Source organism: Calidris pugnax, unplaced genomic scaffold (genome assembly GCF_001431845.1).
Source record: "Calidris pugnax isolate Ruff unplaced genomic scaffold, ASM143184v1 scaffold111, whole genome shotgun sequence".
NCBI classification, from domain to species: Eukaryota; Metazoa; Chordata; class Aves; order Charadriiformes; family Scolopacidae; genus Calidris; species Calidris pugnax.
In genome coordinates this window covers 6,374,285-6,399,403 of record NW_015090872.1, presented here as the reverse complement: position 1 = coordinate 6,399,403, position 25,119 = coordinate 6,374,285, and the positions used below count along the sequence as shown (strand labels likewise).

The 25,119-nt window shown below is 46.9% G+C and overlaps 1 protein-coding gene across 5 annotated transcripts in view; it reads left to right on the top strand.

Moving 5' to 3' along the window:
• Positions 1-25,119, top strand: part of P3H2 (prolyl 3-hydroxylase 2) — a 73,515-nt gene that overhangs the window by 30,355 nt on the left and 18,041 nt on the right. Inside the window, exon 1 of one of the 5 annotated variants that reach the window (XM_014945746.1) lies at positions 13,995-14,063. The exons of the other annotated variants lie outside the window; for them this stretch is intronic. The gene's annotated coding sequence lies outside the window, so the exon portion shown is untranslated. Of the gene's footprint in view, positions 1-13,994; positions 14,064-25,119 lie in introns of those variants that run through there. 5 annotated transcript variants of the gene reach the window in all.

Genomic DNA, 25,119 nt, shown 5'->3' with positions numbered 1-25,119 from the left:
GTGAAGCTGGAGGCTGAGCAGTGGTGGCCTGGCTACGTTCACTGGTGGGAAGGGAAACAGGAAGGTGTTGATGTTCAAACTCAGCTCCCAGCCAGCTCATTTATAGCATTAACCATTTGCTGCGATGGAAAGGCCATGTTCAAGCAGAATATCCATATGTGGGTCTTGGATGCCAGTGAAGTGAGTGAGTGGGTGTCCTCTTCTGCTGCCTGGCGAGGAGTATGTGCAGCCCCTACCCCTGTGGGTTCAGAGAGCAGTTTAGATCCATCTGCAGAAATGCACTGAGCCTCTCCAATGGTTAAATGGCTGTTGAGTCTTGGAAGACAGGGCTGGAACGTAAGATCAAAGGTAGATGGATGAGGCTGTGGGTCTCTGCCATCTGCTAAATGCATTGTAGGTAGCGGGGCTGGCTCTGCTGCAGCTTTACATTCCCAATGCCTCTTGCATTACATCGCAGCACAAGTACGCGGGCTGCGCTGTGCCGCAATAGGGTTTAATTAGTTTTCCAGACCAGCTTTTAATCCACTTATTTTTCAGTAGGCCTATTTGAACATAAATGAATGTAATTAAATGTGTGTTTCCCAGTTGGACAAAAGCAAGAGAGAGGAAGGCAGCTGGCCTGGAAGGAGGCACAAAGGCTTTGAAACCAGCTGCTGTGTGGTGCTCTGATGCTCTTTTTGGACTTAGTGAATATCCAGTGAGGAAGATGCCAGGGAAAATGTGGCTTATACCTATGTGAATTGCCTTGATCAGAATCCTCCTGTTCATTGCAGAAGCGTGTGGGACTTGGCAGGGGAAGCGGGAAGAAAATGAATGTCTCTGGAATCTCAGTTATGGCTATTGCATGTGTGTGTGTGTCTACATGTCGTGCTGTTGCTGTAGATCTGTTGGAGTTGTATCATCTGATGAGGTGCTGAACAAAGAGCTCTCAAGGTCAAGACGTATTGGTGTCACTCAGTGTTTCACAGGATTTGACCCACATGAGTAAGCTAATGAGATACCTCAGTGTGTGTGTTATCACTCCAGGACACCAATTGCTTAAGAAACATGATCATCAAATTCCTAAAGGACACTGGCAGGTCACAGAGACACAATGAGGTGAAAAAAGACCAAGTCAGAAGTCCAGATTTCTTCTCTCTTATTTCCTCACCCCATTTTTTGCAATTCCAGTTAAAAAACATCTGAGCCTTCATATTTAGAGGATTACAGTAGAGTTGTGTTCCATGGTGCTTGCAAGAAGGGGTCTGCACTTGCGTCTCAGCACAAGGAAGAGGCGTAATCTCACCCTGGTCTTTTCCAAGAACGCAGTAGTTAGCAAATTTGCAGGAAAGAGGGAAATTTGCTGTGACCCAAAATAATTCCTCCTCTGTGACCAACCAGGAGTGGGTGTCCATCTGGCCATCACATCATCATTCACACCACAGTTTGGCTTGAAACCTGGAAAGTGGATGTGCCATCAGAGGTTTTAAGGATACTATTTGAAACATGAGGATGCTTTTTTGTGTCGTATCCGTGGGTTCAGCTGAAGCTGAACATCCCTTTCCCTGCTGTCACCTTCAGGATGTGCTGGGGAAAATACATCTTTTGTCAATGCAGAAGTCACACACCATGCCAGATGGTCCTCTACATTTCCACAGGAGTTTTCAGGGATGTGAAAGGGAAGGAGCTGTGATTATGCCTTCCCAGACAATGTGGTTAGGGTCTGTTCTTCATGTGGGGGAGATTGAAGAAGTTGTGAGTAGGTTGCAAGTTTGTTATTGATGTGGGATGCAGGAGGACCCAATCAAGATGTGAAAGGAAGCATCTAAATATGAACACAGGTCAGTTTCAATTCTCATGCTGCTACGAAGGCACTTGTTGAAGTGTACAGTAGATTGAACTGGACCAGTGACAATTTCCTCAAGTACTTTGACTGATGGAGCCTGGTGCCTGCTTGTGATCAGATACAAACATGATGGCAGCTCTGTGGGCCTAGAAAAAGAAGTACCACAACATCTGTTCATGCCTCATCCCTGGAAGTGTCAGAACAGCTGGAGCTGCTTGAAAGTACATCCTGGAACTGAATCTTTGATTTACTTGCCCATCATTTTGGGAGGTGAAGTGGATGTAGTTTCAGTGCCTGAGGTTTGTATTTTCAGAATTGCTGTGAAGAATTTCTGATGAAAATCCTCTGGAAGCTTTAAAAGAAAAAAAGCCCAAAATTACTATAAAAACTTATCCCCAGATCTGGGTTCCTCCCTGCGGTGTTCTCCAGCATGGTCCCACCCAGGTTGACACCAGATCAGTTTGATGCTGGGGGAGGCTCAGGGTGCTGCTGGGAGCAGGTTGGTGGCCAGTCTACACATGGGAATGTTGTGTGGGCTCAAGTTCAGCAACTAGAAAGGAAGGTAGCCTGAAGGCTAAGGGATAAATAAGCTGCTGATATACCTAGAATTGACCACTGCTGGCTGATGGAAACTGATGTGTGTGTCTCAAGCTCTGGATTTCCTTCTCTTTTCATGCAGTCAAAGCTAAAACATTTGTGCACAGTGAAGCCACAGTGTAAGGGTAATTTCTTAGGCTGCAGAGGACGGGTTTTGTTTCAGCTGGTGGCCAGCAGTGCCTAGGGTCTCTAGCATCTCCCATCAGTGGAGCTGGGACAAGGGGCAGGAGCAATGTTTCCAAGTTCTTGGTGATGTGGAATGTATCTGGCTTGTTTCATCCCTCCCTGTGGCAGCTCGGTGGGGACAGAAGCCACACTCAGAGAGTTTGCTCACCCCCACGGTGACAGCAGCAACATCAGTGCTGCATGAGGAGACAGGGCACAGCTGCTCTGAGCAGGTGAAAGATGAGAAAACTCTTTGGTCCCCCAGGCCCCTCGGCACAAATCCTGGAGCCGCTGACTCAGAGCAGCAAGAGGGGATGAGGGCAAGGGATGGGGGCACGGGGAAGCCGTGGGCCCACGAGCTGGGGTGAGCTCAGAGCCATCCTGTTCCCTCGGTGAGAGCAGCAGGGCAGAGAGGGGAGTCAGTATTTCCAGTCTTGACTTTCATGCTTTATTACTGCTGCTTTCAGCAGACTTGTTTGGCAGGAGGAGCTGTAGGGGGGCTGAAAACAATGTCTGCTCACATTTTCCAGCTGTCAGACACTTAATGACATTCATTCCCCAGCCCTCTATTTTTTTTAATTTAATTTATTTTTTTTTATTTTTATTTTATTTTTTTTTTCTCTCTGGCACAGCCAGCTGAAGTGCTGCCAGCAGCCACCTTGACCCGAATCCTGGCCCCCTTTGCTGCCCTTCACCTCCCAGGGGACCCCCTCTGCCCGGGCTGCCCTCCAGCAGCAAAGGGGCTCCCTGCTCCTAGGAAGCAGAGCGCTGAGCAGCCGAGGTGGGATGGAGGTCCCTGATCTTTCCCTCCCCCTGAGGAGCTGCAAGTGTACATTAACAAGATGTACGTGTGGGTGGGAAGCATCTCCTCCATGAGAGTGAAGAAATAATTTGTTTTGTGTATGGAAAAGGCATCTGTTCTCTGCACAGACTACTGAAAGCAGCAAAAGCCATCCGGTCTTAGCACTCCAGAGAAAGGGAGGGTTCAGGACTTTGCCAGCTCCATCATCCTGCTCACCCACAGCCACTGGTGTCCCTGCCTTTAACCTATTGTAGCCCCCTTCCTGCAAAGGCTGCCAGATTTGCTCTAGTCACGCACTGAACCTTCTCCCACCATCCTGGCCCCTTCAGCAGCCACTGGGCTATGGGTCCAGTCCAGGCTCTGGGCAGGCTGAGGTCTGAGTCTCACAACCTGCATGTTTCCAGTTGCTTTCCTGAGCCCTGCTGGTGCTGGGCTGGGTTGACACTGAGCTCAGGAGTGTGCTGAGCATTGCTGCAGCCCAGTTTATTCCATTATTCTTGTGAATTAACAGGCAATTTGTATTCAGCCTTTCCCAGGGGTAAGGGTGGTGGAGGAGAAGACAGAGAGGAAAAGGGAAAAGTACCTTTGGACTCTGTTCAGATCCTTAAATTCTGGAGCTAAGTTATATTGCAGCACCTCTAAAATGATCCTTTCCACCTAGCTTTGACTCTAGGCATAGTTTGCCCTTGTTATGATATATGCACTATATAGAAGTGCATGTAGGTCTGTACAAACCTTGTACACAGGTTGCACGCTGTCACAACATGCCTGCTGCTGTGTGTGAGCACGCTTGTGTGTTTAGATCAGAAGAGCTCTAATGCTTTCAGGAAGCTGCAGCCTGGGAATATCATCCTGAAGATTTAAGGTGCCTTTATACCTCACTGCTAGCTGTGTGCTGTCATATGCATGCTGCTTCGCTCCCATCGTGTGCTCTGGGCTTTGCACAGACTCTACAGGAAAAAAAAAAAAAAAGGAAGCTAATTTAGGAACACTCTAGAGAGTTCCAATGAGTTGCTTCAATTAATTCATTGGTATTCCTGCTTTTATTTATTTTTGCTGCCATAGCAGCAGGGAGTCACAAAGGGTCAGTGGTTCAGTTTGTCAATCAGTGTAAAGGCATGTTACCAAACCCTCCCTGCCCCAGAGAGCCCAGGGTCTGTCCGGGCTGTGAGGCAGATGGGGTGCAATGGGCTCAGCACAGGAGAGCCAAGGCATCAAAGTCTGGTAAAGTCTAACCTGTCATTCTGTCTAGCAGCAAGGAGATGTCCTTTGCAGGTTTTGATTTAAGAGCGGAGAGCCTATGGGTCAGACTTGTGAGCCACAATTCATTATTGGGGTTAAGTGCCAGCCAAAAGCATTTTTGTTCCCCTTTGCACTGAAGAAAGTGCACTTTAATGGCTCTTGAAGGTGGAGAGTGAGGATGTCCTTCCTCCAGCACATCAGAGTGGGCGAGAGGACCATCCGGCTTGTGTTTCCCAGGGGCTTGCTGTGGTTTGGAGGAGACACTTGCCAATTTACTGGCAATGCAAATGCAGGAGCGTGGGACGATTCCCATGGGGTGGCGAGTAGGAGTTGATAGCTCGTACCTCACAGACCTCCCGATGTGCAAGAGAAAAACTCGAGCATTAAGGGCACTTGAAAGCTGTCGTTTCTGCAGACACCACATTATTCCAGTCCACTTCATCTGCAGCTTCTCCTTTTTGCACCATTTCATTTTCTGCTTGACTGCCGATGAAAGCAATATGCTATTTTGATATTATTAGTGATAGAAAGCCCTAATCAGACCTTTTCTTCCCTTGACAATATCTGCCGTGCCTGCATGGGAGCTGATCCAGCCTGCCTGGCCGGTCATGCAGTGGGATTTCCCAAGGTCTGCAGCACGGCATCCTCCTCCTGTTCCTGATGCTTGTCCCACTTACCAGGCATGGAGGACTGTGGGAAAAAGCGAGCCTGATTTTGTCATCCTCCTTGCTCTGAACTGACACCTCCCTGGGTTATTAACTTGGCTATCAAATCTCAGCCGTGGGCTGGAACTTGGCAGAGATGGTATTTGGGCAAAGTATGTGTGTGTGTGGGGGGGACAGGATATAATGGATTTTCCTGTAGGAAGCATCCTGGATTAGGGACATAAGCACAGTAACAGGGTCAGGTTTGCCTTGGTTCTAACTGCTCTGAGATGCGTATCCTGTAATGACTGCGACCCCCAAAAGCAAGGGTCTGCTTACTCCATCAGCTCAGAGCTGGTCCAAACCCTTTCCCATGGCCAAGCCCGCTTGTAGATTCAACTCAAGTGACTTGCCTCCATTTCCCAGCAGTCTCAATAACAGCTTTTTACCTTAAAAGTTGGCTGGGAAAATTAACAGGAGAGGTTCTGCGCTGGAAATTCTGGCTACTTAATTAATTGCTTAGAGGTGCAATTAACTGCTGTGGTTTATTTTGCATGTTAAACAAGAAGTTAGACTGGCACATGCTGGAGTTGTAACATCTGGGTTTATGTTGGGAGCGGGGGCAGATGAGGAGATACAGCACTTTGCCAACCAGGGCTGAGCTTACTCTGCACACTGTCCTTGCTGGTGTTGAGCTGATGTGACCAAGTCCTGGTGGAAATGCTCCTAGTGCTTACCAGCACGTGTCCTGGCATGGTGTGTACCACAGCTATGCTGTTGTGGGCTGGCATCGTGCTTGGTACCAACTGCAGACATGGGCACTGCTCTCAGATCTATCCTCACTGAGCCTGTGGTGAACGTGGCTGGGTGGGTCCTAGCACAGTGTTCTCTTAGGTCAGTGTGTCAAGCTGCTGACACTCTTATATGTTTTTCTAACCTTTATTAATAGCAAATTGTATGTTTATCTGCCTAAGCAGACCTCAACCTGAGAGGCCAGAAATATGGGGTCTGCCTTAAACCAAAACAAAGCAGGAAAATATCTTACAAGTCTAATGGTGGCCTGAACCGTCATCACCATGCTCCTGGCTTTCTTCACAGCAATGTGATTTATGGGCAGGGGCATAGTCCTAGTTTCAGATTTCTTCAGTCGGTATTTGTGGGCTGTGCTTCATGCTGGTCTGCTGGACCTCTGACTCCTCGCCACTAAATGCATAGTTGGGTCTTGTCAGGATCATTTGTTACGGTGCTCAACATACAGTAATAGAAATATGGATTTCTCCCCTGGAAAACTTATGAAGTTCCCCTCTCCCCCTCTGCAGATCTGATATAACCATCTAAGCAAGCTGTGGAATTAACCATTGGCCACAGAGAGCAGAAGGTGTGTAGGGACCCTTGTCTGTGGTGACGCTCAGAGGTAGCCATCACTTCTCAGGAGGGTCCCTGCACTGAAGAAGTATGAGCTGGAGAGGAGCAGAGCCGTTGGCTGAGCACCACCCTGTCTGCTTCTGTGTGTCTGTGTCTGTGCTGCCGTGGGACACCCAGCCCAGCTGGCACAGCAGCTGGCTACGTAGCCAGTATGTAAGAAACAGCTGGATTTAGTCTGCCAAACTGAGATGGCTTGGGGAGTGGCTTTGAAGAGACAGGCAAAACTAGATTATTTGGGTTTTGGGCCACTTTACCTGTGGTTGTATTTTGAGTCCCCCTTAGTGCTAGAGATTTGCCATTGACTGTAGTCGTCCTGTGTCTTGATGCTTTCCTGCACCTGTATGTGGACTCAAAACCATTCAGCATTATATGTAGAGGGGGACTATTCGGGTCAAGTTTTACTTCTAATGCTCTGCAGCAGAATGTAGTGAGGGAAATCTGCCCAGCACCAGCAGTAGCAGGACCCTATAGAGCATGTTGACACACGTGTACAGTGCATCAGCTCGCGTGTTGTGTGCCAAATGGCAGTGTGGACATGGTCATCGCTCCACTTGAGCAGGTGGTGAAATGCTGAAAAAGGTGTTTTACTCCTGTGGAAAGAAAGGTCACTTGTCCAAAACCCCTCCCTGTGTTGAGGCAGCACCGCACTGTGTTCCGACACCTAGAATCATAGATTCATAGAATGGGTAGAGTTGAAAGAGACTTTAAAGATCATCTAGTTCCACCCCCCGGCCCTGCCATGGGCAGGGACACCTTCCACTAGACCAGGTTGCTCAAAGCCCCATCCAAAAAGCCTCTCATGCTTTGCACACCCTTTCCCCTTTTTCCCTGCTGGACCTAAGCAAGGAGGGCTGAGGAGGATTTTCTTTCATTTTGTTTCACCAGCTTTCTAATTTAAGTCTCCTTGTCGCTTCCTCGCTCCAAAACTACTTCTTTGGCAGGGTTGGGAGCGTGAGTCATGGCCATGGGCCGGGATCCTGCCTCCTGCTTTGGCCAGCAGTGCTGTGGCTGGTTCAGAGCAGACCTTCTGGGGATGCTTGTGTGCACCTGCTTGCTGCAGGGGATGGAGGCACTAACTTGGAGCAGGAGGGAGGCTTTGCAGGTGTGAGTAAATGAGTAGGTTAATGAGCAACAACCCTTATCCTGATGTGTGACCCCAGACTGTTTCCTAACGCGTTGCTTTCCAGGGGGAGGGTTGTGTGCTCTTACTTGGTACCTCCAGGAAACTTCTCCCAAGGCAGGATCACTCTGAAAAGACAAACCACATGGGAGATAATCTGCATGGAGGCTGTCTCTAACATCAGGGGCCAGAAAATGAAACTAGATTGTAAATGAAGCCATTCCTTAGAGATTGAATGGCTTTTGCAGATTTTGGCTGAATAGGGATAGCCTTTCCATGAGGCTCATTGGGAACATGGATTTTGTTCTTTCTGCTGATGTCTGCCTTGTGCAGAACCCACTGTTGGAAGCAGAAGTGCAGTTCTGGTTGGCAATGCTTTGAAATCCAAGGTTTCCTGGAGATGCCCCTCCTTGTTTCCAGTGTGGCAGGATCCTGTGGACCAGTGCTCAAAGATTTGCCTTCTGCGTCCCACTGCTGAAAAAAAAGCTGGGAAAGTAAATATGCAGACCCTTGGAAAAAAAGCCAGGCGACTGCGTCTGTAAAAATGCAAGTGGCTGCTTCAGATAAGAAAGAGAGGGAGAGCAGCAGGAGGGAGGAATGTTTTGTTTCTGGTGCATAGTGTTAAAAGCAAACAAAAAGCCCCTCTTAAGGATAAAGGAGACTCTCAGAAGTAGCCTGTCTGAGACATGCAGAACTTTCTCCACAACCTTGAGGACTTCCAGACTAGCTTCAAGCATCGCATGCGCCCGCCAGACAACAATGAACTCTTTGAAACATTTTGGGTCAGAGTACTGTTTTCTTGGAGGGAGAAAGGGAAGGGAGGCTGCTGCTCTGGTCCTGTATCAGCAGCCATCTGTGGTGAGCCCCAGATGCCGTCTGTGGATGGCAGGGCTGGCTGCGGCTCCTCTAAGCAGGCTGGTTCCCAGGGGACTGAGGTCTCCCACAGCAGCGGGTCTTCTGCAGAGCCATTGCTCTGCAAGGCTTGAAACTTCTCTGCCCTAGCTCTGCAATTTCAAAGACAGCTTTTAAAATAATGTGGGAGTCCATTAAATTATCCTGCTGTGATGTGTCAGTTGTTGACACAGCAACATGACAGTATGTCATCACTTATTTCCTGCTTGAGGGATCGTAAAGTCTTTTTTGCATGATTTGGGCCCATCTGCTTTCCAAAAGCTAAGCTTTATTGTAGTCCTCTTGTCCTCACTGACCTCGTCTTCCAGACTTGGTCTCTGGTGCCTTCTCTTAACCTCATTCATGAGCTCTCCAGACTGAGGGCTTCTTAAAGCCTTCAGTTGACTTAGGCATGGGTGAAGGAGTTTCCCACCTTCTTGTAGGTGTTTGGGATTGTGCTGGCCAGCTGGCAGAGGGCACCCTGCTCTGAGCTGTCTCTTTGGACCACTGTCATCATATAAATAAGTAACAACCTTTCCATGGGAGAGCTGATGAAACGTATTTTTCTGTTCAGTTAATGGGCATGTAAGTCTGACCTGATTCCTTGCATAGCCTAGGACCAGAAGTGCTTGCAAGCCAGCCACCTGTTGGACACAAGAGAAAAGTCCATGATATGGCATGGGAGTCACATATAACAATTGCTTTGCAGCCCTGGTTTGAGGTGTCCAGGCATGATGGGCAGCCCTCAGTCTGTGCCTGAGGGAGAATCTCAAGCTGCAGTGAGAAGCCCACCCACTCCTGCCCATGTGCCTGAGCAAACCGAGGTGTAGAGGCTATTGAAAAGTTCAGATTGGGCTCTGGCCCTTCCTGGGGCTTCACTCAAAGCATCTCTGTTTTTTTCCAGAGGAGTCACAAGCTGCTGCTGTTGTTGGTCTGGTGTAAAATCCAGCCAGGGGTTGCTGGAAAGTTGGAGGTTGGTGTTGTCACTCCTGACCCGTCACAAGAGAGTGCTTTTGCTCTCACCAGTGGCATAATAAATCAGAGCCTTTTCATCTTGCCAGTGCAAGGCCAGGTCTATGTGCAACCCAGAATCACACTTATGCACGGCCTCATGCTAAACACTTTGGAGAGCTGCTGAAGAAGGATCTTGGCTCAGGTCTCGTGTCAAGTGGGATGAGGGAGGGAAACGTCTCCAGCTTGTTTGTGGTCTGGCAGCCAGAGAGCTTTTTGCTGCTGTCACTGGAAACCTTTTTTATTTTTATTTTTTGTTTTTACGTTTGCGTCATTCCTGGGATGTTTCTGCTGCGCGCGCCTGTGCCGCAGCCCGGCAGCGTGAGCTGAGCTGAGCTCTGCCAGACCTCAGAGGCTCACGGGTATGGCCCTGGGCTTCAAAAACGGGCTCCAGGCTGTGTGCTGCTCCCCGCTGCGTGGGCTTGAGTGGCTTCATCTGGGTGAGCCCCACATCCCCCCGTGGAGAGAGGCTCAGGAGCATCCCACGCCGGGGACACCCTCCCGAAGAGTGAGAGGGGAGAGATGCTGCCGTCAGAGGAAGCATCTGTAAATAATAACCCATAGGGATGAATGCAATGCTGGTGCTGGCTATGCAAGTCTGCCCATGCCTCTGTTTGCCAACCAACTCACCATTTAGGTCATGCGGATTTTATTCTGTGGCCTAGATTTATTTTGGATGGAAAGCTGCGTGTTTCCAGTGAAGTTACACCTGCGGTGATTTATGTTTTGAATTAGCCTAAGCAAGGACGAAAACACATTTGTCAGAAGTTCTTAATATTTGTACTTTTTAAAGCATTATTTTTATTTTTTTTTATTATAATTTTTTTTATTTTAGAAGTATGCTCTGCTTTTTTAACAGTAGTCTGGGCTGGGAGCAGATGAATGTTTTTCCAACAGCTTCTTGAAATGAACAGCTGTTGTGCACTAAATTAAACAGAAGAACTTGGTGGAAATATGTCCAAAGTGATTCTTTTTAAAAACAAAAACAAAATTAAATGCAATAATATGGTAAAGTGCATGTGCCAGGAAGCTAAGTGAGTAAATGAGACAATAGACTTGTGACTTAGTCTTCCCCCTTATATTTAACCCACCAATAGCTGGCTGTAGATTTAAGTTGAGAACAGAAATGTTGGAAAGTGGTGAGGCTCTGGCACTTTGCAGCGCGGGATGCTCTGAGATGTTGTTATTGGTGTGTGGTGGTGTGGGGGGTCTGGGAGACCCACCGTTTGTTGCATGGTCTGTGCTGTACCGTTGCCTGCTGTGACCAAAAATAGGCTTAGCTTTTTTGGGAGACACCACTACTGGTTAGGCTGTAGGCTTTGTGGATTACTCAGGCTGAGCAAGCGTGCTTTGTATCTTACGAGAGATGAGATATGAAGTCACAGATGATTTCCTAAGTGATGCGTTTTTAAAGTTAATACTAGAATAACCCCTGAGCTCTTTCTAAAGGGCTGCTGTACTGGAGATGCTGTCTTTGGACTGAGATGTAAAATGCAGATCCTTTTCACTGGTTGTGATGGGATTTCTCAGGCTGCATGGTTTCCACTCGGATGTTTGGGGTGCGTTGCATGGGATGTCATCACATCCTGACTACCTTGCTCCGTTCTGTGCCTTCTATTTCAGCCTCTGCCCCTCTCAGCTGTGGCCCTGGATCATCTTTAAATAAGTTAAAGGACTTTTGTGAACCAGATTATGATTAGGATGATTACTAATAAGGTTTATTAATATAGTCAGCTGTATTTTCTTTCAAAAATCCCTGCATTGAGATGTCTGTTTCTGTAAGTATTCTCTTCTCTGTGCTAGGGAAAACCCAGACTTGGTACTGGACAGCGAGAGGGTGACTGGGTAGGATTCTGCTGCTCCAGGGCAGGGAAGAGTTAGCAGCACGAAGTCTGCTAGATGGCAGAGTTCCTCTGCCTTCATCCACATCATGTGCTGTCATTGGAGCTCTTGCAGGTTTTCTTTTCTAAAAAAAAATAATTCTTTTTTGAGGGTTCCTGGGTTTGCAAATTGGGTTTTCAACAGAATGGAAACATTTGCAGAACACGAGGGTGAACCAACATCTGGCAATTTCCTCAGCCACCAGATTTTTTTTTGTTTTTCTTTCTTGTGGATAAATGCAAAAAAGAATTTAAGTGAAGTCTTTGTGCACATAAAACCCTCACTGTCCAAGCATGATTGATTAGAGACGCTTGCTCTTTTCCTAATTCTCTTACTTAATCTTGGCATCATCCACCTTTTCCGTCTTAGCTATTTCCACTAGAGATGAAACGGTTCTTTGCGAAGGGACAGGAGAAACCCACCCACGTCGGAGGCTCCTCAGACAGACGGGCTGCTGTTCCCTGTGGATCACAGGGGGAGCGCGAAGCCACCCCTCCCTGGCCACAGCTCAGGGCAGCAAAGCCATAGCGAGCCTGACCCTATTTGACTTCTCCTTTCTAGATCTCAGTCTCTATAAACAGCTCTTTTATGGTATTTCCCCTTCAAAGAGGAACCAGGGTGTGGATGGGAACAGTGACAAAGAGCCACTTATGAGGATTGAGTGAGCTCTTACAGTAGACCAGTCCATAATTTTAAGATCAACAGAAAAATTTTGCAATGTCTTAAGCCCTGACACGTCATCTGAGGCATTTAAATGCTGTCATTCAGCCTCCCAGCAGCCAGGGCCGGAAGGTTTGGGCTCCATTTTAACAGGGAAACTGAGTCACGGAGATGCTTAGCGACTGGTAGAAGAATTCCCAGTACGTCAGAACCAGAGCCAGGATTTAAAAGCAGAAACCCTGACTCTGCTTGGAAGCGCTCAGAAAACACTGGCTGCAGCCATGTCCTCAGCAAGGGCAGACAGCTCCTCATTTTTTGCATACTGAAAAACAGTTTCGCCCCAGACGGCGGGTAACGTCTCTCAGCCAGCTGGGGTGACATCAGAGGTGGGGCTCAGCTGGGAGCTGGGATGCAGAAGGTGTCAGTGCTGTGAGTAATAAAACCAGCCTGTGTGTGCGGGGGGGAAGGAAGCGATCCCCGTTGGCATCCCCGCAAGAGACACCATCCTGGTGATACAGGTATCCAGGCTCCCTGTGGGCCCCAGGCTGCTGTTCATCCCGCTGCTGGCGGGGGTCCCTCTCCAGAGGGCTGCCATCTCCCCTGGAGCCACACCAAGCAGCTGCTTTCCCCGTCTCGGGCAGGCAGAGCAGAGCCAGCAGTAATGGAATAAGCACCTGTGTTGTTCCGGCAAATGACACACACATCCACTAGGATGTTACATCCTGATCCCGGTGAGCACTGAGAAATTGAAGAGCCAGCACTTGGATAGGGGAACGGTGAAGATCATCCAGCACTGTGAATGCTTTTAAGCCCCTGGATGTGAAGAAGTTTGTGGAGGAGTCCAGTCCTTGAATTTCTCTTGCCCAGAGTAATAGCTCAGTGTCCTATTTCCAGCTTTTGGCTGTGAGGAAGAGGAAAGGTGAAGGTACATACCTACAGGAAAGCAGCCCAGAGTCAGAAATGTGGGATGTGCTGCTGATCAGCCCTTTGCAGAGGGCACATTTCTTGGTTGTTCTCAAGGATAGATGTGCCAACTTCCTCCTGGATCACCCCTTTGGCCACACGTGCACTCATCAGCTGGGAGCTAACACATCCCTCCCATGCTCTTCCACTGACTTCATGAAGCTGCAGCACTGGAGGTGCCCACAACCCTGCTCTGTCTTTCTGTAGGCTCGTTCCCAAGCCAGGGTAATGGGATTTCTGCCTGGAAACCTCGGTCAGAGGACACTCAGCCCCTTAGCACAAGTCTTCTTCACCTTTCTCTCCCAGGCAGGTTTGCTGTAGGTCGCTCCCATCGGATACAGCACCCACAGCCACTGCTTGGCCACCCGCCGGGATGGGCAGCAGGTCCTGGGCAGCTCGCAGGGGAAAACTGATGCTGCTGCAGTAGCAGATCTTGTGATTTGGTGCTAGGGACATTTAAACTCCATTACTGTGCATTTATAGGCTTTTCTTAACACACTAATTAACCAACAGTTTGATTTGATGGTGATATTCTGAGCTCTATTACAAGCAGGCAATTGTAACTCAACATCCCAGCCGGCCCCATGGCACAAAGGAGGGATTTGAAAGTGCTGTTCTGTGCACAGCACATTTGGCAAAGGCTCCTTCATCCCACCGCTGGATCGAATATCCTGATAAGGAGGCAGAGCTGAGTGGGCTTGTTTCACTCTGAGGAATGGCGTTTGGAGCCGGCAACCCTGGGATCTGGTTCTGATTTGCTGTGAGACATCAGACTCCTTACCTGCAAGCCAGGGAAAATGATACCTCTTTGCAGGGGCCTTGCAGGGCTCAGCTAAGGTTAGTAGGGGAGGGAGGGGAGATGAAATAGCTGTGACATTTTATTGTTATTATTAATGATGCAGAGTGAAGCCAGGGCATCTCTGTGAATAATCACTGCAGTTTGCCTTTTGAGATTTGGCTGCATTTTTTCCCCCTCCTCTACCCTCTGCTAATCAGAGCAAAGTTTGATTTTGTCAAAAGAGGGCTCAGAAACTAACATTTCTGTGTCTGAAGAAAAAGCGAGTGTTTCCTGGTGTAATTAGGTCCAGGCTCTCAGGAAATGAAGGCCGTCTAGTTGATAAGTGTTTAGTAATGATTACCAAGCTATGGCTGGGGAAAGCGAGCAAAGTGTTTTCATTTCAGAAGCAGCAAATCCAGCCGAGACTTGTGGTGTGTGTCATGTATGGAGGCAATTGTCCAAGTGGTATGTGGCCTCGCTCGCTGAAGCACAAGCCAAATTCACCCTGGTGTAACTCCACAGGAGACTTTGGAGCCACACCAAGAGCCTGAGCAGCAGCGGACATTGTCAGTAATGTGTCCCTGGGCCGAGTGTCAGAGCTGTCATTCTGGAGATGGGTGTTACTCTTCTCTCAAAGCCACTAATTCCTCTCTCAAATTAGTAACAGTGGTCATCAAAGCTTGGGGAGCTGGAGTAGGGCAGGAGTCACATTTGCAAGGGTAGAATTACATCCTCTCCAAATGAAATACACATTTCTTCACTAGTGCTGGATAAACCGAAGATGGAAGTGCATGGGTTCTTCAGCATGCTTTTGTTCTGTGCGTCAACCTCAGCTGAAGCAGTCAGAAGCTCTTAAGAAGGAAAACCTCTCCTCCAGGATTTGCAGGGTCAAACTTTGCTGAGAACATGTTTGGCAGTTGCTACGCTGTGAAATCAACGCAGTCCATCTCACATCAGCATAGTCATCCTGCCCACCAAGAGAGCACCCTTGACACCTGATGTTCTTAGCATCCTGGATGAGAGGGTGGGTTGCAGGCTCCCTCCCCTGCCCTGTTTCACCTGCCTTCATTCCACAAGATGCATTTTTGTGGGAAAACTCGTCCCTGTTATACTCAGATGGGTTTGAGTCTTATTGTAATGAAAGTTGGAGGAACCAGAGGAATTTTGCAGTGCTGCTGCAATGGCTTTTGCCTTCCAGGTGTGTAAACGTGTGTGCAGGTGTACTTGCAGCAACCCCCACATCTTCTGAAAACTCTAATGTAGCCTAGCGGTAGGTCTTTCTCAGCCACATGTCTACTCTGGGGGAAATAATATACTGATGTCTTAAAATCTCCCAAATCCCTTATTTATTGCAGCTTGTGTAAATGTGTTCCAGAAAGGATTACACAGCTCCCCAGAGGATAGGTCCATCAGTGGCTTTTAAGCACAGTGGTCCTGAGGCAAATCCTGATTCAGGAAGCCTGTAAGCTGCTGCTTTCACTGACGATGCCCTCTCTGTGAAGGTCACTGTGTACCTGGCGTGTCCTTATGTTCTGCCCACAAACGTCCACTGCTGGGGTAAGGTTCCTGGGAGACATGAACCTTTGGCCTGGACTAGCTTGGCAGCCCATACAGGTAGTGCCCCTTGCAAGACCTTTCCTTTGCTTTCCAGCCCAACTGAGATTGTATTGCAGAACTATGGATATATTTTTCATTTCCCTCTCTTTCTCTTCAAACACTGATCCCTTGCAGAAAGTAAATGCAGTGTCTCAATGCTGGCCCACTAATGGTGAATCTGTCAGATCAGCATAGAAGTTTCTTTCCAAAGATGGGAATTTTCTCAAAAGTCACCTAAGTTTGCTTCCCCTTGGCATCAGTCAGTTCCCCTCGTGGTGAGAAGAGCCAGCCCCTGAGTTGTAGATCTTCTTTAGTCTTTGCCAAATCCTTGTTGAATTGGAATGGTTATCTGATGATTTATTTAATCATCTGCAGTGCCCTAATGTCCATCACCACCACAATGGTTTCCAAGTACTCAGCAGTTGCAAGTCATGATCCATTGCTTTATGACTCAAGTCATGGAAAAGGTATTCCAGAAACATTGTGTTTGGAAAAAACGTGGTAATGAAAAACATTTCCTTGAAGACTGTCAAGAATTTTGTGTGAGGGGACAATGCATAGATATGGTGTGAGTCTGTTTTCTCCTTGGGATTTAAGGTTTGTTTGCTTTAAGGTTTATTTCCCTTTGCTGTCCCATCCTGGCTCAGGGCACAGAGAGATAACAACCTCTTTCTCAGATAGCACAGTCCACCCTCAGGGCTATGCACTCTGCTTTTCAAACAAACGCTCTGATGTTAATAAAATAAACTGGCCATAATCACTGTTGGGGTCAGTCAGTACCTTTATAGGAGACGACCTTTCTATTCCTCAGGGAAAAGGTAGGGAGAGGCAGTCTTCAGGCTTGGGACAGCATTTAGATAAGCCATTTGACAAAATTCTATTTACATCAGAAAAGGGCTGCAAAAAAGGAGTACTGTTTTATCACCAGATCAGTGTGGTTTCTGGCTCCAGGATAGACATGAGTAATCCACGCGTCCTCTCAGAAAGGCGTTTTCTAGGGGCACGGGTAGCTGTTTGGATGATGTTGGGTAACAGCAGACAAGCATATGTATTTTCACAGGAAACTTTGGCTCCCAAAGGACATTCAACAGCTCATCATGTCTGACTCTTTTAAAAGGTGCTGAGCCATTGCTAAACCCTGGAAAGGGAGGAAAGTTTCTGCTGTAAGAATTTTTCTGTTTGTCTCAGATTTTTCTGTTGTGTTTTTCTTACGTGTTTTAGCAATTATTTCTATAGAGATATCAACGTGGAGACAGCTTGGTTAGAAGCCTGCCCCAGTGCCTGGTGTTATCAACCAGTGCAGTTGCAATGTCCAGGGAGGCAGGATGCTGGAGAAAATTCACATCTAAACTGTAAAGCTGCTGTTTTATGGGTCTCAGAGAGGGAAGATATGTATAAGCAGGAAAAATACAGAATCTGGAAAACAGAGAATATGTGATAGCTATGCGAATTTTGGATCTGGTCTCTGACTTGTGTTGTTGCTTTCTTGCAAACATATCAGAGAAACGTCATTGATCCTTTCCAGGCAGAAGTATAGATGTCCAGAAGTTTGCTGCAATAAGCTGCTTTGCCTTATTCCTGTAGGCACATGGATGGCATCAGCCTGTCATGCCCAGCCCCCAGGTTGTTAACCTTTGCTTGTATATTTGTTAATCAGTTCAATCACAAGAGTCTAACTCTCATCCACTTGTTGGGAGAGGGGTCTTCTTGTTGTGTGTTGCTGTTGTTTTAATGAAATCCTTTACTGATGGGCAGTCTGTTGATAGAGACGTGCTGCAGCGTGCTTTGGCCTGCATCCTTTTTAGGATAAACACTGCTAAGTTTGTTTCTGTGCCGATGACTGTGTTGTGGATTGTACTTGTGTTGGGATCTTAGACATCGTAAGATCATCTGCAAAAGCACTGTCCAGTGATCCTCTCCCAAGCATCTCCCATTCCATCTCTGTGTCATCAGTTCTTTCATCACAGATGAGTTTGCTTTGTTTCTGGCCCAAATCAAATGCCTTTGGGTTCCTGAGGTTGGAAGACCTTGTGGAAATGTAGAATATTGTTATGTTCCTGAGGCACCTCTGCTGCTCGAGAGTGCCCTGTCTGCTTCCCCCTGTGACTCATGCTTTCATGATGCACCCCACAGCCCTTTTAACTGCCTGCCAAGTTTGTTTTGCTCTGTTTCTCTGCTAAAAGCATGCAACCAGTTTTAGCCTCAATCAGATTGAAGCATTCCAGCCTTGACCTTCCTGCCTTCACGGCCAAGGGGCTCCCTCGCTCCTTGCTCCTCACCTCTCCCCACAGGAATTACCAAGACTCTCTGCAGGGGACCACCTGCCTCTCTGTCTGTTATCAGCCAATATATCAGATGAAAGCTCGTTGTTTGTCTAACAGGCTGTGGCCCACAGGACTCTTGCTGGTGGTCTGTGAGGAGGGGATAGTCACGTACTGCTTGTTTCCAGCTGCTCGATTTCATTAGCTTAAAAGGCACGGGCTAATCTTTGACTGATACTTTCCCAGGTGTGCAGCAACTGGGGCTGCCACGGGCATGTTATAGCAACAGGAGGAAAGACATGCATGAGAAAACCTCTGCTCTGGGAAGTATGGCTGCTTTATACCCCCCACCTTTTAGTATCTAGCACTGCTCATTGCTATTGGTCTGTAAGTGTGTTACTTCTGCCATACTATTCATCTCCAAGGGCCACTGGCTCTTCTCTAATTACCTGGCCAAAGAAAATTCTGAAGTGTAGGAGCATCGTGACTAAACATCTGCACAGATTCCTGAGGGATGAACACATCCCACCTCTTCCAAGGAAAATTATAAGGGAAGATCGTGCTTAGCCTTCAAATTATGTTAGTATCCTTAAAAATAGAGAAGGAGCCTATTTTTAGCCAGACATGGCTTTTGAAGGAGCCCCCATGGTTCAGGGTGCAGGGTGTTTTGCACCCCTGATTGTGACGTGGCCATCATGTGTTGGCAGCGTGGTTGTGTGTTTGCAGCTGGAGTGAGGGGGGCAACTGGCCAGCTATCTGCTGATAGAAGGGGCTTTTTTTTGGTACAGACTATTGTGCTGAAATAAGTGTACTGCCCGTTCCTGTTGTGCTCTCACCTGTTGTGTGCTGGCACAATCTACATCTACATCCCATCTACAAGGGCTTTATTGACTGAGCTTTAAAAACCCAGTTCTAGGGATTTTGGGTTTTGCCAGGAGAGTCCACATTGTATATTTTAGGATTTTTTTCCTTGTTGAAAATGCTGTCTCATGCACAACTTGGTTCTCATCAGATTTTGTCAGTGTTCACACAGGACAAAATCTGCCTTAAAGTGTTTTTCACAATCAGTCAGATCGAAGGTCCAGTAAACACAAACACATTCCCCACTGCTTGCTCCGCAGGGGAATCCCGTGATGTCTCAATGTGTTCAAGATTTATGTAGGAAGGGTCTTTCCTGCTGGGAAGTGGTTTTGCAAGTCACTTGCTGTAAGTAATGCCCTGCTCCTTGCGCAGTATTTGTTACACCACGTGTGCACTGAAGCATATAATGCACAGCCAGAAACATGTGAAAATCTTCATTCTTACCTGCCTGGGAGCAGTTTAAGAGGAACAAGTGAGAGGGAGAAAGGAGGAAGAGCCTCAGTCTAATTTGCTTTCTCAGTGCAAAATGGACTTTTCAGGAGGGGGGATGCAGTCAGTCTGCTTGGCACATACATGTGTCACTTACCTAAAACACTGCCAGCACAGCCCAAGTGAAAGACTCATTAGGAAATCTGATTTCTGCCTTGGTTAACTGAAAGAATTTGTTCCCTGGACACTATTGAAGTGGTTTGTTCAGTTTAATCTTAGATTTCTAAGCATCTGCCACTTTCTGGAAACTAATTCAACGTCTAGTCACCTTTTTTGATTGTGTAACTACCAATCTGCATATGTTTGTGTACTGAAAAATTGCCTGTCGGAATAACAAAAAAAACCCCAAATGCTTCCCAGGTTTCCTTTCTCATGGGAAGTTTTCCCTGTTTCACTTGTCCAAATTTCACCTGTTTTGGATTTGAGTCTGCCAAAGCTACTGGTGAGCAGCAGCACACAGCGAGGCACACTGGGGTGGTCTGAGAGGAACCATCCAAAGCACACTGGAGGTTGTCTGCATTTTGAAAACAGAGAAGACCTCTGAAAAGATGCTTGTGGAGCCTCCAGGAAGGCATCAATACTGCCCCCCATCACACTAGTAGCAAGGAGAGGGAACCAACCCTATTTATCTTGAATTGGAAGACAAGGAACTAGTAAACTCCTTGCAGAGCAGGAGATGGTGTGTTACTGGACTTAAAGGCTGCTTAACATCTTCATCACTTGGTACCTATTCTCTACATTTGGCTAAGGCCCTTTTCTTCCATACGCATGCCTTGCTGTCTGATTTTAGTGTTTCTGAGGGGTCATTGGGTGCTGTTGTGGGTTGCAGACTGTTCAAGCATCTTTCTGTGAATGTGCAATCCTATCAGCAGAGGGAAAAAATCCTGATTAACTTCTCCAGAGAATTTCTTCCTCCTCTATTTGCAATAATAAAATAGTTGAGACGAGGTCACATGCTATTTATAGCCATCTCACTGCTACTTGCTTCTATGTGCCCAGGCAATAAGCTCTGCATAGACACAACGAGATTAATCCTTCATGACACTGAACCTTTTATTTCTGTTGTTATCTGTGCTTACCGGCTCCAGAGCCTCCCTCCTCTGCAGAGCCCAGTGCACTAAGCCTTTGATGTAACACAGCAGCAGCAGAGCTAGGGAAAAGTTTTTAAAAAAACAGTATCTGTTCAGCAAACCAGAAGCTGTCTGAAGCTTCGAGACTTTCATTTCTAGGTAACTGGAATGGTTTGAAAGTATTTCTCACAAGCTCCATGCCAGGCTCATGCAATTAGCAGAGGTTATGTGCAGGTAGGTCCAGCCTTGGCATGGGAAGAAACACTGGGATATGGTGAATCCTCTGTTTTTCTCTTTCAGGGACTCAGCAACTGCAGTGATGATAAAATCAAATAGCAAGTTAGACATATTCCAGCAATGTGGTTTATTTCCTAACCATGGCAGGTTGGGATAGTGGCCTTACAGGTACAAATTAGATTGCTCAATGTGGAGTTTACTGGCTGATACATAGTTTGACAGGTACAAGAATGGGAATGAACTATTAAGGGACATTATATTATATCTTTCATCAGGCATTCCATGAAAGCTCCATAAAGGATTTTCTCAAGTGGTATCACTGAGAGTTGGCATCGATTGCATAGTGATGCTTAAGATGCTCATTCAAGGTCCTTTCTCCAGCCTGTGTTTGGTCCTGTTTAATGCTCTAGTTAAAACAAACAGCCTTCCTAATCCAAGTCACTACTGCAGGTTGAAAGTCACAGTTCCATTGAAGTCCAGGCCAGCATTGTCCCAGATGGGAATGAAACCGGGCATTTGCAATTTGCTGAAATTCTGAGGTTTTGCTGCTTAAAATAATTTTCCTGTTTTTATGTGATATGAAACACTCCTAACATTCAAATGAGGAAAAAAAATATTTTTCAGCATCAAAACCCAGAAGCATTTAAGTGTTGTGTTCTTCTCTTCTTGGGTCTAGCCATTGGCATGGTAAGATCAAAATGAACAGAGTGTTCCCAGGGCTCTCTGAATGCTGATGTTCTGATTTCATGCATCTTCTCTGACCAAAATACACAGGGTTTGGTACAAAGCTGCAGCGATAGTCCAGCAATCTCATTCCAGTAGCATGAACAAGCAGACCTTAAAGCACATATTCAGGTTGTGATTCTACAGTTGTCATTTTTTCCTTGCTGATTTTCATTCAGTGATGGTTGTAGAAAAATCAAAACCCCCTTGTGTTACATTCTTGCAAGTGCTTATGGTCCCTGAGTTGCTTGCCGTCTAAATAAACAAAATGATTACCCTGTAGGAGAAATGCTATTATTTTTATTGTTATTCATTTAAAACAATGGAAAATCAGGCATAAAGAAAACAAAATGTATTTTCCAATGGCTGCACACTGAGATTGCGACAGGGCCAGGAACTGAATCCAGGTGTCCTGAGTCCCAGCCCAGACCTTTAAACACCAAAATATCCTGCTACTTTTGAATTTGGAGTGTTTTGGCAAAAGTTTCCCCAGAGTGTTTCATAATTAATGTCAGTGCTAGTCTCTGAACGTGTCTTACCAGTTAGGAATTTGCTTTTATATACACGCATCCTCTTAAAAACTCCCCAAAATTTAGCAGCTGTTGGCTTCTTTGTGTTACTTGAATGTTTCTAATGCAAATATGGGACATGATAAATTGAAAAGTGTTGAGTTGACATGTTCTACTTTGAGTCCACTTAGCAAAATCCAAAGGTCATCTCTGCTGTGAAGAGCCAGCAGGACCAGACACATTATGAGCCTTGTTTCAAGGGTGGGAAAGGGATTTTCTGTTGTGTCTAGAAATCAGACTCTTTCTATTTCGCAGGGGTGAATTTAATCCAATAAGAGCTAAGCTCATCCTAGGATTTGTGACAGTTTTTGACAGATTTCTGAAAAGGAGCTAGAACCAAGGTAAAAAATAACATCCCACAACAGATTATTGCAGCCTGAGTCTCAAGGGACCCGTTCCCTGGCTGAGATGCATTTGGTCCCTTTTAAGTCTGCAGAAGCAGGATGCTGTCTGTGAATAGAAATCCGTGGTGTAGTGTGGAAGAATGCAATTCTCCTGAGTAGCTCAAATAGCGGCTTAATAGCAGTCCTCCGGATCAGGTCAGCAGCTCATGTGTCTCCAACAAACCTCTTGCCCCATCTCGACCTCTCTAATTACCAGCTGCAGTGGTAGTCCCACCTATGCTCATCCCATCATGAGATGCTCTAGTAGGTCCTTTATCCTGTATCAGATGTTGCCCAGCTGCGATGAGCTTTTTCAGGCTGGGATTATGTTGAGATGAGCTTTTTCAGAATGGGATATATGTTGATGAATAGGAATGTCTCTCTTTTTAAAAAATTGATATTTGTACACTGAAGGGATTTGGGGTTTTTTTGTGCTGTCCTGGATAAAAAGTTCTTACAATCATTTTACTCGGCTGCTGGGAAGCCAGGGTGTTATGCTGGAGAGTGGTGTCCTTAGGAAAACTCCAAGCAAAGGACTGGAATAGATCCTGTTTTTACAGTAAAAGTTGGCTTCCCTACGTACGTTGTCAGCACAGAGCTAATTTGAAAAACTTCTGAAGTTTACACAAGGCAAATTTTTTGCGTTTCTGTGGGCACTGCAGGACAGCGGTGCTTTGGTGTTCAAAGGGCAGCTCTGGGGAGAGGGCTGAGATGCTGTCTGACCAGAGCTTTCATCTTCCTTTCAGAGGTATTCACGCGTGCTTCTTCAGCCAGCTCTGTCCTGCCTTTCTGGGAACTGGACAAGCAATTTCAGCTGTGCTGGAGCAGCAGAGGGGGTTTAGGAGAGCGCCTGCCTGGCGTTGGTCTTACCCGCCGTGACAGCTGGGCTTTTCTTCCAAAAGGTCTTAATGTATCTGGGCACCTGCTTTCAAAACATCTCCATGCCCCAGCAAGCAACTTGAGAGTGTATCCAGAATGGCTTGTTTGATATGAAAGTGCCAATTTGACAAATCCCTGGGTAGATTTGAGTGTCTGCTCCCATTCAGTGTCTCCCTGTCAGAATCACCCAGGCATCCCTGACAAGCTCAGCTAGTGACTTCCCACAGCCATGATGTCTCCAGTTGCCACCAGTTTGACTCATGGTAGCCCCCTTGTTTGCTGTGCAGACTGTGTTTGCGCTCGTCCTAGTCCAAACAGCCCAGATGAAAGCGCTGGGCACTTCTTTGGGAGATTTACTGCATGCCAGGAGGCTCAGGGTGTGTCCTGCTGTTCTCCACGTCTTCTTCTCTTCCCTTGCCTTTAAACCAGGCTCCCAATCACCGTCATCTATCTATCTATCTATCTATCTATCTATCTATCTATCTATCTAATTTTTCTTAATGCAAAAATTGTTTTCAGCAGCTTGCTGCACTTTCTAATTCCTCCTTGTCTGGAGAAAAAGCCAAATGAGACCTGGTACAGTAAGTTTTTACTATTTGCCACTTGGAAATGGTATTTGAGAATGGAGATTCAAAGGGCATCGTCTGCTTTCTTAGGAGCCAAAACTCACTCCCTCCACACTGCCCTTAAAGAAGGTTACCTCACAAAAATAATGCACATCTTCGCCCTGTATTTTCCCAAGTCTTGCCAAGCTTTATGTGCAGTAGGAAAGGAGGCATCATTCTGCCAGTTAAAGAGCTGAGGTATTTTCTTTAATTCTGGCAGACAGCTCCCCTTTCCAAATAGGAGCAGATTTGCCAAGTCTTGGCTCAGTGCTTCCAGGTAAACTCCTCTTGTCCAGCCAAATCAAACGTGTCACTCTTGTCCCACTCCAACTATTCCTGCTCAGAGCAGCGTTCAGCATAAAAAAGGACTTTATGCCATGCTGTTGTTGCAGCCAAGTGCCTTGAGGAAATCCTTTGCATTTTTTCACCACAAAGCTTTCAGAAGATGCATATGCAAAATTGCCATAGGATACGCATATGCAGGGGCATCCCTCAAGGAGAAGACCCCATGATTCCACCCAGGTGTCAATCCCACTTGGTTCAGCAGGAGTTCGTATGTTATTGGGGAGGTATTTTAATTTTGAAGATGGTTTCAAACACTTTGGTGGAGGTAAACAAGCAACCTGCTGATGAGGTGGCTGCTCAGACAATTGACAGTTGAGCCACATCTCTGAAAATTATCATATGTCAGAGATGAAACTAGTTATTATATGCCTGGCTGGAGATGAGTGTTTGCATGCCCTGTCTGAGCTCCCAAGAAATGCAGCTACTAGGTAGTTCCTGGGAGCTCACTGAAAGAGGCTTTGGGTGTTTCTCAAGGCTTGGCTGAAAGGCAAACTATATTTGATGCTCATTTAAGTATATGCAAGTATTAATTCAATGTTAAGGTGCCCCAAGGAAGCCACCGTTGTCTCCCGGGGATGAGAAGGGGCTTTAGGGCAGCCATGGCCTCACCTCACCTCACATGAGCTCTTTGCCATGCTCCAGGCATAGGATGACAGGGTGTGCAGCTTCGGCTTCTCTGCAGGTCTCTCTTTCAGTTCTTGTCGTTTTGCTGGTTGGGTTATCTGGTGGGTACGTGTGCAGGTTTCTGCAGGTGAGCTGCTGTTCCATGATGGCAGCATAACGTAGACGTGCCTGAGCTCACTGGTGCTGGTGCCTCAGGAGGAACCTAGCAGCAGTGGCACAGGGTTCAGTGTAGGCTTTGCTATCAAGGAGAACACTTGGTTACAGCATCACCAGGACTAGCATTAGACTGGTCCTGGCTAACAAGCTTGGGTGAGCCTGGTCAGAATGCAGACGTCTTCCAGGGGCCTGACTCTGCACCTTGCTGGCACTCAGTGGTGTTGGCTTTCTTTGAGGAGCAAGTGCATTAGCCATGGAAGTGGTCTCTCTCCTGCTAGACCACACAGCTGTTTTACCTGAACATCTGTGTTAATTTA